The sequence below is a fragment of the Garra rufa genome, chromosome 21 (genome assembly GCF_049309525.1).
Source record: "Garra rufa chromosome 21, GarRuf1.0, whole genome shotgun sequence".
Lineage (NCBI taxonomy): Eukaryota > Metazoa > Chordata > Actinopteri > Cypriniformes > Cyprinidae > Garra > Garra rufa.
The window spans coordinates 18,719,068-18,736,683 of NC_133381.1; positions in this window are offsets into that span (position 1 = coordinate 18,719,068).

A 17,616-nucleotide genomic window follows, 5' to 3' on the forward strand; every position below is an offset into this window, starting at 1 on the left:
TCGTTTCGTATCTTAGGACATCAATGTATCGTCACGAGTCGCAGGGTGTAATTTGGATTTGTCTGTGCATGTTTTTGTTTACTTTTAAAGGTTTGGTGCCCATCCATCCATGTCCATGATATGACTGGCAGACTGCACCGGTTTTCATTAAAAATCTTTAATGAACGTTTGTAGAACGTTCGCAGAATGTTAGTTTTTTTGTTTGTAGAACATTATTATAACGTTGGTATAACATTCCCAGAATGTTATTTTGTTAAGGTTTGTTTTTGGTTAGCCAGGAAGGTTTTCTTAATAGAAATAGAACGTTAGTTTTTTGTTTGTATAATGTTATTTTAACATTCCCTTAACGTTATTGTAGCATTTCCCTAACCTCTTTTGTTCATATTTGTCATCCTTTCCTATCCAAATGCTTGCTACTGATGCGAAAATGCAGAAAATCTGATCCAAAATTTAGACTGTTTCAGAGGCGTGTAAACGTGACTGACACAACGTGAGGTCATATTTATTTTTTTAACATGCGAACAATATTGGACTTGGTGTGCAATGACCTTTAGTGGCATAAAAATGGTCTGTATGGACAGTTCTATAAAAAAACAAACCTTTTTTAATCTATTGTTTAATTAATAAAATACTCTGAGCACCGTCCTACAATTACATAAGATTAAATCTGTTCATTATGATGTAACGCTACCCATATTTTACATTTCTTTAGCCAAAAAATAAATGTATGGTTTATAAAATATGATATTCACAGTTATCAAAAAAGAAAATTACTAGAATTCAAGTAGGATATCAATACATTAATTTCTCACTACTGAAGTGTAGTTTGTTCAGCGGGACATTCCTCTTTTGATCCGTGAACAAAAACTTCTCAATTAACATTATTTAATTAACCTTAGGTATATGTTAAATCCCTCCGAAATCATATTTACTCTCACAACTTTATAAATTTTAAGTAATCGTTTAATAAAGAGATCGATAAACGAGCGGGTCAGTCAGCCAGTAAAACGCAATGACCATTAATTTTTAAATTCCGCGAGGGCGCGGCTCTGTGGAACACAGATGAAAGCCCTGCTAGAGAAGCGCGTGCAGATCAGAGGCACGCAGTAAATGAAGATGAAACAAACCCACGATTTTTTGATTCTGTTATCACTCTATACAAAAACTAATGTTAGGAGAACTTTGTGTGTTTGCTGGGCTTTTATTTCTGCGCAACAGTCAAACGTCCGTCTAGAATGTCTACAAAACTGTTTTAAAAACGCGGAAGTAAGCCGTTTTCTGTGAATGTGCGAGATTTCCGGTTCATTAGCAGCGGCTGAGAAATAACCAGAAGAGTAGCAAAGTGCAGTAAACGGTAAAACTGTTTGCACTGCAAACCAGTGTATTCATAAGTAAGATAATACATTAAAATAATATGGTAAAACACACCAGTTTGCAATATCTAGTAGAAAAATGTGCTGTTTATTTACAGATACAAATACCTGGAATCAGATGAGACCAGAAGCCAGACAAAATGTACAAATATTCGCCCCCGCTCTATACAGGGAAAAATAAGATGAATAGAAAAATAATGAATTCTGTGTGAATGAATTCGCTGTGTTGGAACTGTAGGTAAGTGGACATCTATTTATTTTTATATAAAAGCGTATGTGATCATTTCTTCAGCATAAGAATGGCTGGTTACAGCTACTGAGGTGATTAGGTTGCTTTTATTTTTCCCACATCAGAAACAGCAGTGACGCATTTGTGTGTGTGTGTGTGTGTGTGTGTGTGTGTGTGTGTGTGTGTGTGTGTGTGTTTAAAACCATTTAGCACCTGCTGTTACATACTTTTCACACCTCCAGCACTCTGCAGCTCTAGAGTGATTCTGGACATTGTGTATTTACCGTCTACAAACATAATGGATTTATCATGTAGGGTGTTGTGAGTTTGGTCTAATAACCCCTAATGAATGTACATGCTGGGTCTTTATCACGTCAAACCAGCAAGCCACCATATCAGTCTATATTAGAATTGCATAATAATTTTAAAAGCAATGGTGATAACATTGTTTAGGTTTATAGTACTTTTTCCAGTAATACCATGGTATTCTGTGAAGAGGATGGATGGATGGATGGAGTGCGAGTCTAAGTCCTGCCAGGTGCTGTAATTCCTATTATCTGAACTCAGGATAATGACTGGCATGTTTTAATTAGTCAAATGGGGTCTGCCTGAATTCAGCATTTGTCTGAATGAACGAAGCAGCTAGGGTTGCCACTGCAAAGATGACCCAGAAAGACGACAAACTCTATGTCACCTTTCATTTTCCCCCTCACTTCATTCAGATGTTGTTCAATAACTCTCCTCCCCCACCTTTTTCTTCTGTCTTGTCTTCCGTCTTCCCTGCCGTGGTTTGTACGGTTCGGTAGTTAAGGTAAATGAATTCGCTACCACTGTTTTAAGAGTCTGATCAGACAAAAGCCATGTTTTAGAGAACCGTTTTCCATGAAAATGTTGCTGATATGTTTGGTTGCTTGTGTCAGATGAAAAATACCATTTAGATGTTTCTTTAATTTGATCAAAAATACAGTTAAAACAGTGATGTAGCAAAATATTACTGCACTTTCAAATAATTGTTTCTTACTTTAATTTATTCAAAAATGTAATTTATTTCTGTGAAGACTAAGCTGAATTTTCAGCAGTCATTACTCCAGCCTTTATGTCACATTATCATTCAGAAATCATTCTATTATGATGATTTTGTGATTTGATGATTTTTGATTAATAGACAGTTCAAAATAGTATTTACAGGTAAAGTCAAAAGTTTACACACACCTTTCAGAATCGGCAAAATGTTAATTATTTTACCAAAATAAGAAGAATCATACAAAATGCATGTTGTTTTTTATTTAGTACAGACCTGAATAAGATATTTCACATAAAAGACATTTACATATACTCCACAAGAGAAAATAATAGCTGAATTTATAACAAAAATTTATAATAAAATAACATACAAAAGTTTACATACACTTGATTCCTTTTGGAACCTTTTTGAATTTGAAGATTAAGCTAAATTTAACTTATTTTGTCTTTTGGGAAACATGTAAGTATCTTCTGTAGCTTCTGAAGGGCAATACTAAATGAAAAAAAATATGATATTTAGGCAAAATAAGACAAATCTTTATTCTGTTCAAAAGTTTTCACCCCCGGGTTTTAATGCATCGTTTTTCCTTCTGGAGCATCAGTGGGCATTTGAACCTTTTTTAATAGTTGTGTTTGAGTCTTTCAGTTGTCCTCAGTGTGAAAAGATGGATCTCAAAATCATACAGTCATTGTAAGTAAAGGTTCAAATACACAAAAATGCTGAAAAAACAAAGAATTTGTGGGACCTGAAGGATTTTTCTGAAGAACAGTGGCCAGGACAAACAAAGGATTCAAACACAGCTGTGGATCATTCAGGTAACAACACAGTATTAAAAACCATGTATATGTAAACTTTTGAACAGGCTCATTTTTATAAATTCAGCTATTCTCTTGTAGGCTATAAATATTTTTTTTTATGTGAAATCTCTTATTCAGGTCAGTACTAAATAAAAAATAACATGCATTTTGTATGATCCCTCTTATTTTGTTAAAATAATTATCATTTTGCAAATTTCGCAAGGTGTATGTAAACGTTTGACCTCAACTGTATGTAACTGTAGCATGTATGTGTTTAAATCAAATCTTCAAATGAAAGAAGTTGTGTAAGGTCAGACAAGAACAAATAACACCTTCAAACTTATTTTACTACCTCTGCTGCAAAACTATTCCACTTGAACTTCTGCAGTGAAATCAGCTGTTGGTCTTAATTAAAGTCCAACTTTGTTCTTTTGGGAAAGAAAGGAAGTACAAAAGAATAATTCAGCTTTTTTTCAGAGTGGTACATGGCCAGTTGGCCATGATTTTGCTTTTGTTCTCTGACCACAGAGACATAATTAATGTTTAAAAGGATTTAAAAGGCAGTTTAACTAAAATGGCAGCTAGACAACAAAAACACAGATTTCCGTCTGGCCAGTTAAAACCAGAATCTAATGGTGTGATCTAATTGCATTTGTTTGACTTTAAAAATTCAGTGCTACTCATTATTGCAGAGAATAAGGCCTTCTAAATGAGAATTACTGTTGGACAAATCCAGACAAAACTGTTTAGAAATGTGTAAAAGGCCAACAACCTGTCAGATCAGTCACTTTAAAGGTACAGTTAACCCCAAAATAAAAATTTGCTGAAAATTTACTTAAAGGAGTAGTTCACTTTCAGAACAAAAAATTACAGATAATGTATTCACCCCCTTGTCATCCAAGATGTTCATGTCTTTCTTTCTTTAGTCGTAAGGAAATTATGTTTTTTGAGGAAAACATTTTAGGATTTCTCTCCATATAATGGACTTCTATGGTGCCCCCGAGTTTGAACTTCCAAATTGCAGCTTCAAATGGCTCTAAACGATCCCAGCCGAGGAAAGAAGGGTCTTATCTAGCAAAACAATTGGTAATTTAGAAAAAATACAATTTATATACTTTTTAACCTCAAATGCTCGTCTTGTCTAGCTCTGTGTGTATTCTGTGTAGAGATTAAAAAGTATACAAGTTGTAAATGTTTTTAGGCAATAACCGATCGTTTCGCTTGATAAGACCCTTCTTCCTCGGCTGGGATCATTTAGAGCCCTTTGAAGCCGCATTTAAACTGCATTTTGGAAGTTCAAACTCGGGGGCACCATAGAAGTCCATTATATGGAGAGAAATCCTGAAATGTTTTCCTCAAAAAACACCATTTCTTTACGACTGAAGAAAGAAAGACATGAACATCTTGGATGACAAGGGGGTGAGTACATTATCTGTAAATTTTTGTTCTGAAAGTGAACTGCTCCTTTAAAGGGATAGTTCACCCAAAAACCCGTTTTTTCATCATCGGAGCATAAATTAAGATTGAGTTGCTATGCAGGGTCAGAAAGCTCTTGGATTTCATCAAAAATATCCTAATTTGATGAACTCTGGCTAAAATTCAAATCATCACTCTATTCATAATATTGCTTTCTCCAGTGAAAACAAGTTTTAAACTCCTTTTAACTCATGTGGATTACTTGCTGATTATTGTGATGTTTTTATCAGCTGTTTGAACTCTCGTTTTGACGGCACCCATTCACTGCAGATCCATTGGTGAGCAAGTGATGTAATGCTACATTTCTCAGAATCTGTTCTGATAAAGAAACAAACTCATCTCCATCTTAGATGCCTGAGTGTGTGTAAACTTTTAGCCAATTTTCATTTTTGGGTGAACTGTTCATTTAAGAATTGCCATGACAATTTTTCTTAGTAATTTCTAAAATAACTGTTTAACCTTAATGCTGGGATTGTCAGCATGGTTGAAACTGTGGCCAGAGGTGAATGGTGTGTGGCATTTTATAGACAAACTGCCCAGAGCAGTATACTGGTGCAGCAGATCAGTAATGGCTCTCTGCTCAGATCTGACCGTCTGCTATAAAGGTCGCCACCCTTATTACCACTGATGCTTTGACCTTTAAGTTAACATAATGGCACTCCTTGTTTTTTCATTTTTACAATTAAATAAAGAGCTTGAGTGAGAATCATATGTTCTTTCTCCCTTTTTCTGCATTTTTTATTATTCCGATGTTTGTTGTCCTTTTGAGGTTAATGTTGAGCATTTTGTCTGATTGCTGTGTTCACATGCTCGTTTGCCATGCTCTACAGAGCGTGAACGGGACACAGCAGGCACCAAAACACTATTTCTGTCTTATATTACCCCTCTTAAGGTCACTCAATAGAAGCCATACATGGAATGAAATCATTTTTAAAGTATCTTACCAGATGCGAGTGTCTTAAGTTGGGCTGGTCGATCTTGTCCGATTTCTAGGTCAAAAGGGTCTCTAACTATCAGCCCCTCAGGGAATCCTCTTAATAGTTCATCTTGGCCGCTAATCAATTCTCACTTTCTCGTATCCCGTAGTTCTTTAGATATAGACTGTTAGTAGTGTGTATGTGTGTGTGTTGTTTCTATAGAATTCACCTAATTAGGAACAGAACTTTTTAAGATGGATCATTGAAGGTAAACTTAAAACTAGTTAATTATATGCCGATTCTGTAGCCACTTGAGTTAATTCAGTTAAAAGATAAGTTGGGAGTCATCCAGAGCTGTAACATGAGTTTGTGTGTGTCCGAACGGTTTATTAAACCCTAACCCTAACTAAAAAGAACCATTTTATTACAGTCATTTTCAAAAAACACCTTTTTACCTTGTCAAAAATAGCTCTGTTCTAGTTTTTTTGCAATGCTATCTTACTACCAATTCATACGTATTTTATTAGGTGGCTAATTCGTACGACCTCACTCGTACAATTCTGTACGTTTTCTGTGAGGAAAAGGTTTAGGGGTGGTAAAAATAATGTAATTTTCTTTATTACTTTGCAGTTTAATGGTTACTTGCGTTCCAGACAACTCGAAATTAGGATTTTTCCCACTTTCTGTTTGGAAATATTTAGTTACAGTGTAATGCATTTAATAAGCATTTCTCTAAAATGGCCAAACTCATTGTATAGGTTTGATATTAGGGTGGTTGATATTATCATGATGGACAGATTTAACTGCTGTGACATGCAGCATGCCTTTAAATTAAAATGAAATGAAACCACTTCTCATAAAGAAACAAGAACATGGTCTTCTTTTCAATGAAATACCAATGGCCATATAGGCTAGTCATGCATTCTTTATAACAACTTGTTTACCACATTCTTTATTTTTTCAAGCAGACATTTATTTATATTAATAAATATAGATTAATCTTTATTAGAGCTATTATAGTGATTCAGTCAAGAGCAGTGAGTGATTTTCTGTCTTATTTTTGTTGCTTGATTAACATCAAAGCCACAGACAATAGCAACTAAATTAGGCTGCTGTCCCTTTAAAACCGGATACACCGATGCAATGTACAGATACATGTCTGATATTCTCCCAGCTGTTTACGTTCACCTAAGACATAACCGAGTGTGTTAATGTGAATACTCGTCAAAACAGACAATTCGATATCATTTTGTGTTAGTTTCTTCGTTCATGCAACGTGAAAGAGTACTCGTGTGCTGTGTGAGACGCGCTGCTTTGGTGTGTGTGTGTGTGTGTGTGTTCAGAAAACCAGACCGAATTGAGTTCTCTTCTACGTCGTCAAATTTATCCATGTCTGCTCTTCTCTTAGCCCCAGATATTGCCATGTTTGAACGTTATGAGACATGCAGCAAATGTATGCTAGCGTATGTCCAAATGTATGCATCTAACCTCCTTACCACGTAGCAGGTTCGTTCTGAATTATTCTCTTCCCAAATCATCCCTCCCTGACATTTTCGTCTCGTTTTTAAACGTTGACGAAAATGTCAATAGATTTTCATCATAGTTTCTGTCATTCAAAACAAGTTTTTGTTTTGTTATCGTCTCGTTTTTGTCTGTGAAAAATTGTTGTTGACGAAAATTGACAAATTATTTGTCAACGAAGTGTGAATGACTGGAAGTGGGACATTTCAACAGCTGCTCGAGCACAAATCTTTTGTTGTTTTAATAACATTAATGACAGACAGGTATTTAATTAGGCTGCTGTCCCTTTAAAACCGAATACATGAATAACAATATATATCCGGTTTTCACCCACCTGTTTACGTTCACGTAAGCCTTAACCGACTGTATTTACTCCACTACTCTGAGATACTCCACATGACACGATGGACATTTTGAAAACTGTGTGCATGCGCAAGGAAAACTGATTGTGCATTTAAGGCTGATTTACTTGAGAGAACTGGGATTGCGCGTGGCCGAGAGAGCGCTTCGATTGGATAGTAATTTTGTTGTATGACGAGCTAGATTACCTAAAGAAATTTTGAAATACAGGACAAAAAATTATCTTATCAAAATAAGTCAGGACACTAAAAAGACAGCTGAAATACAGGACTGTCCCGGGAAAAACAGAACATCTGGTCACCCTATCATCCACCAAAACAATCAAAATACTGAGAAAATCGCCTTTAAAGTTGTCCAAATGAAGTTCTTAGCAATGCATATTACTAATCAGAAATTAAGTTTTGATATATTTATTGTAGGAAATTTACAAAATATCTTCATGGAACACGTTTTTTTGTGGTCTAGAGTCACATATGTTGATTTAGTGCTCAAGAAAGACTTAGTATCATATGTCCTACTTCACGAAATACTACTGGAATCAGACAAGCATTTCACTAAAACAGCAGCACCCATTTTTTAATAGAGCAGAAATAAAGGTTTGAAGAGGACCTCTCTCTCTCTCTTTCTGTTCCTTTCCTTCATAATTTTTGTTGATTTATGCAAGATCCTTTAATAGCACAATAAAGCTGTCATCAGCATACCCTAAGACCTGCCACCGTCAGCCGTGATGGAGGCAAAATGAGAGGAGTGGACTCATTCTGAGCAGCTTAATCAAGATTGCAAACCCAGATTTGGGCAGAAAGGGGCACAATGAAAATGAGAAATGAGAGAACAGAGGAGAACAAAATGTTAAGAAGTGAGTGAAAGCAAAGACTTAGGAAAAGAGGTGGGAGCCTAAACCTCATTTTCAGTATATGCCACTCTCATTACCGCACCACTCACTCGTTAATCAGAATCTCATGAAAACCTTTCTGGCAGACATTTAAATTGCCCGAAGGCTTTATAGTGAAGGATTTCCAACATTCAGTCCTGAAGTACAGAAAACAGTCAAACCTTAAGCCGCAGTGTGTCTGCCATAGTTATGCTGACTGCACTAATTAAATTAATCCACTTGGCTTCAGAGAGAAACCCATCTCTTTAGATCCATTTACTCTCAGACCGTGTGTGTGTGTGTGTGTGTGTGTGTGTGTGTGTAAGCCAATAAATAATTTTAATAGTCTACTTTAAACCTAAACCTTAATGCATATTAAACATTTATTTAACACTTTTAACAAACCTGCTACTAGCAAAGATGTGTTGATATTCATTCCAATTTATCTCAATAAACAATGCTGGTCTTAGGGATGTTTTTATGTTGTCTTAGAGTAAATGGGCATGTGGCTGATTTTTTGAATCAATATTTTATGGATTAGCTTAAAGAAGTTCACCTCCAGAACAAAAATATACAGGTAATTTACTCACCCCCTTGTCATCCAAGATGTTCATGTCTTTCTGTCTTCAGCCGTAAAGAAATTATGTTTTTTGAGAAAAAAAAATCAGGAATTTTCTCCATATAGTGGACTTATATGGTGCCCTCAAGTTTTGAACTTCAAAAATGCAGTTTAAATGCAGGTTCAAAGGGCTCTAAACGATCCCAGCCAAGAAAGAAGGATCTTATCTAGCAAAACAATTAGTTAACTTCTTAAAATATGTACAATTTATATACTTTTTAACCTCAAATGCTCGTCCTGTCTATCTCTGCGTGAACTCTGTGTATTCTGGTTCATGACAGAGTATGTAAACACTGGATCGGTATTTCTTCAGCAATGTAGAATGATTTTGAAGTGGGAAGAGAAAATGAGATGGGAGTTTTTCGACATACTCTAACTGTCTTGAACCGGAACACACAGAGTTCATGCAGAGCTGGACAAGACGAGCATTTGAGGTTAAAAAAAGTATATAAATTATCAATTTGTTTAGAAAATAACTGATCGGTTTTGCTAGATGAGACTCTTATTCCTCGCCTGGGATCGTTTAAAGCCATTTGAAGCTGCATTTAAACTGCATTTTGGAAGTTCAAACTCACGGGCACCACTGAAGTCCACTATGTGGAGAAAAATTCTGAAATGTTTGCCTCAAAAAACAACTTCTTTGCGACTGAAGAAAGAAAGACATGAACATCTTGGATGACAAGGGGGTAAGTAAATTATCTGTACATTTTTTGTTCTAGAAGTGAACTTCTTTAAATAAAAGGCTTAACTTCATATATAGATTTTTTCTGCGATATGTATTTACCTTTCAGGTGCTTATTCTATCTGGTTGTGACTTTTTTAGAAATTGATTGCAATCTTTACAATACAGTACAGTCAGGAAAAAAGTAAAAATGCTTTCAAAGGGTAGTAATATGCACTCCTGAGCGGTAAATAAAGCACAGAGGTGTACCTTTTGAAAAGGTAAATCTCAAGTGACAGCTTTTGTTTTTTCTAAGGGTTGAAATAATGACATATAATTATTGTGCTCTCTGCCATTTCATCTTTTCACAGGACAGCTTTTGCATGTACTTTTCTGTCTCTGTGTTCTCACAGGCACAGATCTGGTGTTATTGCAGATTTATGTAGTGGACTGTGTGTGAAAAGGTTTGTGTGTGTGTGTGTGTGTGTGTGTGTGTGTGTGTGTGTGTGTGTGTGTGTGTGTGTAAATCTCAACTGCAGCGTTCTGGTTATTAGGACTGACAGAATTTTAAAGAGAGTTCCTGCAGAGCTGTTTGTGTATCTGTTCCTGCAGATCCTGATTCTCTAATGTGATTTATTAAAGATATTATGTACAATCAGATCCGCTTATTTCATGTGTGGCTTATTTCAGAATATTGGTCAGCAATTTCAAACTGCATTCCATAAATGACATATAATATTACAGAAGAGTCTTCCTGTGTTGTAAAAATAACCCTGCCATCATCTGATATAAGCATTAGTTATAAATACCCTTCTTCTTTAGCCTCCTCCTGTTTCTGTTTGTTCCCCCTCCCCCCTCTCCTCCACCTGGATATACCACATACACTGTTATCCTCTGCCGATAATCTCCTCCACATACCAGATATATAGTAAGATGATATTATAATGGGACTTAGAGTCTGGGTGCTTTTTATTGGTCAGACGGGCAACATTACTATTGCTCATAGTTATGGGTTTGGGAAAAAGACATAAAAGACTTAAAGGAAACCTATTATGCCCCTTTTTACAATATGTAATACAAGTGTCATGATCGGGGCTGTGGGTCTCCCCTCAGCCTCCTGAGGTCGCTGTTCCTACACTGCACTTCCTGATTGCATTCACCTGTCTTTGTCATTAGCACTGATTCATTCACATCTGTTCACTATTATCTGGTCTTTAAAAAACTCTCACCTTTCACTCCTGCTTCATGGCTGCATTGTCTTTTGTCTTGCATGTTATTCTGTGGTATTTGTATTCTTGATCTTGGCCCTTGACCGTGTTTCTTGTTTTGCTTTCTGTTTATCTAGTCGTGTCTGTGCCGTGTTGGCCTGTTTGTTCGTTTATTTGTTTATTGTTATTAAATAATTACTTACCCTGCATTTGGACCCAGACCTCCCTTTCTCTCACGTGACAACAAGTCTCAGATGTTCCCAGAATGTGATGCGTCTGGGAAGTTTCAGCTCAAAATGCCTATTTTGAATGGAAGCAGAAACAAACTTTTTATAAATGCATGTCTCTTTAAATGCAAATGACCTGCTGCTCCCCACTCCTTTTTTCAGAATAGAGTTGTGACTTTACAACTCGTACCTCGGATACTGTGCTAAAAAACATCAGTTTGGTTTTGATTATCACGTCTATCGCTCTGAAATCCGCGCACTTCTGAGCACACACATCCGAAGTGAACTCACAGAAAGCGACTGTCACATGGCATGTGAACTGAACTAAGTTCTTTTTATGCACTTAAAGTGTCAAATACACAAGTTTATTTTAAAAAACACACAGGAGTTACAAAAACAGTTGGTCATGTCTGTGAAGGTAAACAGCTGGGAAAGAAATTTCATGTTTATATTAGATCTGTGTGGCAGGAGCGTAATATACAGTAAATAAATCAATAAATCCACTGCTCTCTTGTCTCCTCTGAGGCTGGAACTCTAAATAGTGTTCTGTGACTTTAAGTGAAAAGACTGAAAACATTTTTCTGTAAAAGTTACTTTACTAATCTTTGTTTTATTTACAATTTTGAAAAGTCATTTTTTCACATAGTATTTTATTGTTCTTACGTCTTTTAATGGTTGCACTGTATTGACTTTAAAGACTAAATTGTCTTCAGTTATCATCCTTGTCTTCTTCTAAAACAACCATCAGTGTTTTGCTCCAGCTATCCTGCCCTATATACATTTGACATAGTCATACGTTGAGTGTGTGTGGGTGTGTATGGATGTGTAGGTGTGTTTCCTGTGTCCATGCTGTGAGATTATGGGATGACCGTGGGGAGCACAGCTCTCTGTAATCAGCCTCACAGAGGGGATCTGACCATAGAGGCTTAAATACTCGTAGCACTCCCAGAGATTGACATGCCTTTTTTTTTAACATTGTCCTACCCACTGAGTGCCACAGGTGTCGGCATGCAGTGGGCAGCCTCAAATTTTCCAATAGGCTCCTTAAGCAGGTTTGATGAATGTAATCTTGCATCTTTTTAGGACCTTTTTAAGACCAAGTAAAAGACTAAATTGAAGGGAATACAATATGTGACCCTGGACCACAAAACCAGTCTTAGGTAGCAAGGGTATATTTGCAGCAATAGCCAACAATACATTGTATGGGTCAAAATTATCAATTTTTCTTTTATGCCACAAATCATTATATTAAGTAAAGTGTTCCATGAAGATATTTTGTAAATTTCCTACAGTAAATATATATCAAAACGTAATTTTTGATTAGCAATATGCATTGCCAAGCACTTCATTTGGACAACTATAAAGGAGATTTTCTCAAAATTTAGATTTTTCACCCTCAGATTCCAGATTTTTGATTTCGGCCAAATAGTAAAAATTTGACCCTTATGAAGGATTTTGTGGTCCAGGGTGACAAATATCTATGTTCTCTTATGTCTAGGGAGCACACAGTTAATCAAACTTAATAAATAGCCTTAAATATCTCAACCCCTAGAATATGAAAATAATTTTTATAGTACCTGCAAAAAAGTGATGTTCCTCTGCAGTATATTTTCTGCGTCGCTCTCTATGCAAGGTCAGAAAGCTCTCGGATTTAATCAAAAATATCTTTTTTGTGTTCTGAAGATGAACGAAGGTCTGGTTTGGAACGACAAACAATGAACGACAAACAATGTTTTCTAGAAAACAGGACACAGAACAGTTTGGCAGTTTGTGCAAGGATCATATACAGGCCTCTATCATGAAGGGTTATTAACCAATTCTAATAATAGTCTTTTGGGCTTTTTTTACACTGCTGATAAAATGTCTTCAAACATCTATCACATGTTTACATACAAAGAGATTAAAAGTGAATGTAGTGAAAAAAGTGATGTATTGAAAGAAACAATCAATCAATCATCAAATTAATAGAGCATGTATCATTTAATATTCATGTGCTTTGTGCAGTAAAAGACACTTTCATGTGCTGTTTCATTTCTTATAAGGGGTAATTGAAAATGTCAGAGTTACAGAAAGTGTTTTTTTTTTCTAAAAAAAAATTTCCTCAAAAATCTCAACTAAAGTGTTATAAGCTATTAACCAAAGCAACCAGCTATGAGCTGGATCACAACATTACAAACCATCTGCAAACAATACATACAGTGCCGCTTGGAATTTTCTATATTTCTGCATAAATATGACCCAAAACATCATTAGATTTTCATACAAGTCCTGAAAGTAGACAAAGAGAACCCAATCAAACAAGTGAGAGAAAAATATTTTCTTTGTCATTTATTTATTAAGAAAAATTATCCAGTGTTGCATATCAAAAGTATGTTAATCTTTGCTTTCAGTATCTGGTGTGACCCCCTTTTGCTGCAGTAACTGAACGTAAAGTTTCTTGTAAATGCTGATCAGTCCTGCATAATAACATGGAGTTTTAGCCCATTCCTTAGTGCAAAACCACTTAAACTCTGTGTGTTGGTGGGTTTCCTCCTATGAACTGCTTTCTTAGGTCCTTCTACAACATTTTAAATATATTAAGGTCTGGACTTTGACTCAGCCATTCCAAAACATTAACTTTGTTCTTCTTTAAACATTCTTTGATAGAATGACTTGTGTGCTTGGGGTTGTCAGGGTTGCGGTTGTCTCGCGGATGTCCTGACGTTTTCCTTTAGATGTTGGTATAATTCAGAATTCATTGTTCCATCAATGATGGCAGGCTGTCCTGGCCAAGATGCAGCAAAACAGGCCCAAGCCATGATACCACCACCACGTTTCACAGATGGGATAAGATTCTTAATCTGGAATGCAGTGTGTTCTTTTCTCCAAACACAGCTTCTCATTTAAACCAATAAGTTTTATTTTGGTTTCATCCATCCATTAAACCTTTCTCCAATATAGTCCTATGGTTTGTCTACATGATCTTTAGCAAGGAATTTTCTTTTTGGAGAACAGAGGCTTCCTTCTTGCAACTCTGCCATGTGCACCATGGTTGCTCAGTGTTCTCCTGATGGTGGGCTCATGAACATTAACATTAGCCAATGTGAGAAAGGCTTTTAGTTGCTTAATAGTTACTCTGGGAACTTTTGCAACCTCACAAACTATTACACGCTCTGCTTTGGAGTGATCTTTGTTGGTCGACCACTTCTCGGGAAGGTAACAGTGGTTTTGAATTTCCTCCATTTGCACACAATCTGTCTGACTGGATTTGTGGAGTCCAAACTCTTTAAAGATGGTTTTGTAACTTTTTCTAGCCTGATGAGCAACATCAACTCTTTTTCTGAGGTCGTTAGTAATCTTCTTTGTGCATGACATTATACACTTCCACAAACATGATCAGTGTCACGAATTGAGTCGTCCTGTCATTAACTCTTGCACTACACATCATGGACTTCATTCCCCACAAGCCACTGCACTAATCACTGCATTCACCTGCTCCCTGTTCTCACTGCACTGATCACTGCTCACACCTGCAGCTCATTCACACACACACACACCTGCAGCTCATCACACGGACAGCTTATATGCCACTCACACACACAGCTTCCTGGCGAAGTCTTATCGTTCCTCATGGTCATAATTCTGAGCATTTCTTCCCGTGTTTGTTTTCCCGTGTGTTTGATTCCTGGACTCCCTCCCGTGTTTGATTCTCGCTGCCAGCCCCGACCTTTCTGCATGTTTTTTTGACTACGATTTCTGCCTGCCCCTGTGTGTTTGTTTTGTCTCTAATAAATGCTGCGAATGGATCCGCACATCTCTGACCCTCCTTGTGACAATCAGACTTTGATAGACCCCTGTTCTTTGAATAAAACAGATCACATACTGACATTTAATAGTCATTGCACTGACTAAAAAAAACATCTGCACAGATGGACTCTAATTTTACTTAAAGGAACACTCCACTTTTTTTGGAAATGGGCTCATTCTCCAGCTCCCCCCCCGAGTTAATAAGTTGAGTTTTACCGTTTTGAAATCCATTCAGCCGTTCTCCTGTTCTGGCGATATCACTTTTAGCATAGCTTAGCATAGATCATTGAATCCTATTAGACCAATAGCATCGCATTCAAAAATGACCAACGAGTTTTGATTTTTTTTCCTATTTAAAACTTGACTCTTCTGTAGTTATATCGTGTACTAATACCGGTGGAAAATGTAAAGCTGTGATTTTCTAGGCTGATAAGTTTAGGAACTACACTCCCATTCCGGTGTAATAGTCAAGGAAGTTTGCTGCCGTAATATCAGTAATATCAAGTTTTAAATAGGACAAATATCGAAACTCGTTGGTCATTTTTGAACGCGATGCTATTGGTCTAATAGGATTCAATGTTCTATGCTAAAAGTGATATCGCCAGAACAGGAGAACGGCTGAATGGATTTCAAAACGGTAAAACTCAACTTATTAACTTGAGGGGAGTTGGAGAATGAGCCTATTTCCAAAAAAAGTGGAGTGTTCCTTTAACTGCTAATCCAAGAGATTCACATACTTTTGCAACACACAGACATGTAACACTGGATAATTTTTCTCAATAAATAAATGACAAAGAAAATATTTTTCTCTTGGGTTCTCTTTGTCCACTAGGGTTCACAAACTTTAAGGCAGCACTGTATATACGTGACCCTGGACCACAAAACCAGTCAAAAGGGTAATTTTTTAAAAATTGAGATTTATAAATCATCTGAAAGCTGAAATAAGCTTTTGGTTAATGGTTTGTTAGGATAGGACAATATTTGGCCAAGATACAACTAACAAAAAAACAAACAAAAAACAATTAAAATAGTGATAAAATCATCTTTAAAGTTGTCCAAATTAAGTTTTCAGCAATGCATATTACTAATCAAAAATTGAAATTTGATATATTTACAGTAAGAAATTTACAAAATATCTTCATGGAACATGATCTTTACTTAATATCCTAATGATTTTTGACATAAAAGAAAAATCAATCATTTTGACCCATACAATAAAGTGTTACTTGTTTTGTGGTCACATATAGACTGACTTAGATTACATCAAGTCGTATTTTTTGCCAAGAATTCCACTTGACGTAAAAAATAAGCGAAACAATGTGTAGTGATTTTTACTTTATTCTTGATTATAACTTTGCTTTAAATATTCTGTGTAGTAATTTAACAAAGCAAGCATGGAACTTGGATGAAGTAAAGCTGGTGGTCAATTTTAGTTAATGTACAATTCTCTATTGTACTGCCTTCGATTCTTATTCCAGAGGAACCATAACTTGAGGGAAGCCAGATGTACAGACAGTCACTGAAGTATTATTACAATCTATTGTAAAGACATAATTGCATTAACCATTCTAATAATTACCTGTCCTGACAATTGAGCAAGTCCTTAGGTTATCACATAATCAGTGTGGCGAGGAAGCCCTGCAGTTAGACACAGCTTTCCCTCCACCTGAAAGCAAAAAAAAAAAAAAAGTGACAGACAGAAGCAGTGAGACAGAACTGAGTGAATCTGAGACATCCTCAAAGGGCACTGATGAGTAGCAGCAATGAGTTCTTTTGATAAACAGCCCAATCAGAATGCCGCTTTAAAGATGTCATTATTTTTGTTTTCTGAATGCCACTGATTGTTAAATAATGTTGTAAATTCTGTGATCATGATTAGCGTCTCTGATTACTGTTGTAGTGAAATAAGCCAGACTGAATATTTATTACTTTTTTTAAAGCAGAGTCAAACACAAGTATGAGCTAATCAGTCTTAAGTGCACAGATGAAGCCTCTTGTTATTTTTCTCTGCTTCTCAGTGCTCTCATCTCTCTCGCTTTCTCTCAGCAGGTAGTTTGGAGCGATTTTTGTGACCAACACACTTCTGAGCCACTTCATATGTAAATGGCACACAGACTGATGAAGAACGCGGACGTATTATTGTAGTCTCGGGTAGCCAGACCTTCAGACTGACGGCTGAAGGTCTGGAATTCATGGCAGCTTTCATTGGCCAAGGCCCGCCCATAAGACCGTTTGACCGACATGTCAAACAACCAATCACAGTTCGTTTCGTTCAGCGTCACTTTTCGGTGCATGGAAATGCCCCCACAACAACAGACTGGCGTGCAACAAGTCAGTCATTGAAATAACCAGCATTGAAAGATAACGAAGAAGAGGGAGAACAAGCAGTAAGTCAGTAATTTGTTCGCGAACGTCGCAAATGTGTATAACAACAATGGCGTCTGCATAAGCACCTTTTAGCAAAACGGCGAGTAAATCAGTCTGCGCTTTCTTTCCCGGCGGACCGAAAATAAACGCGACACTCGCGTCTCCCGGAATTCCGGTCAA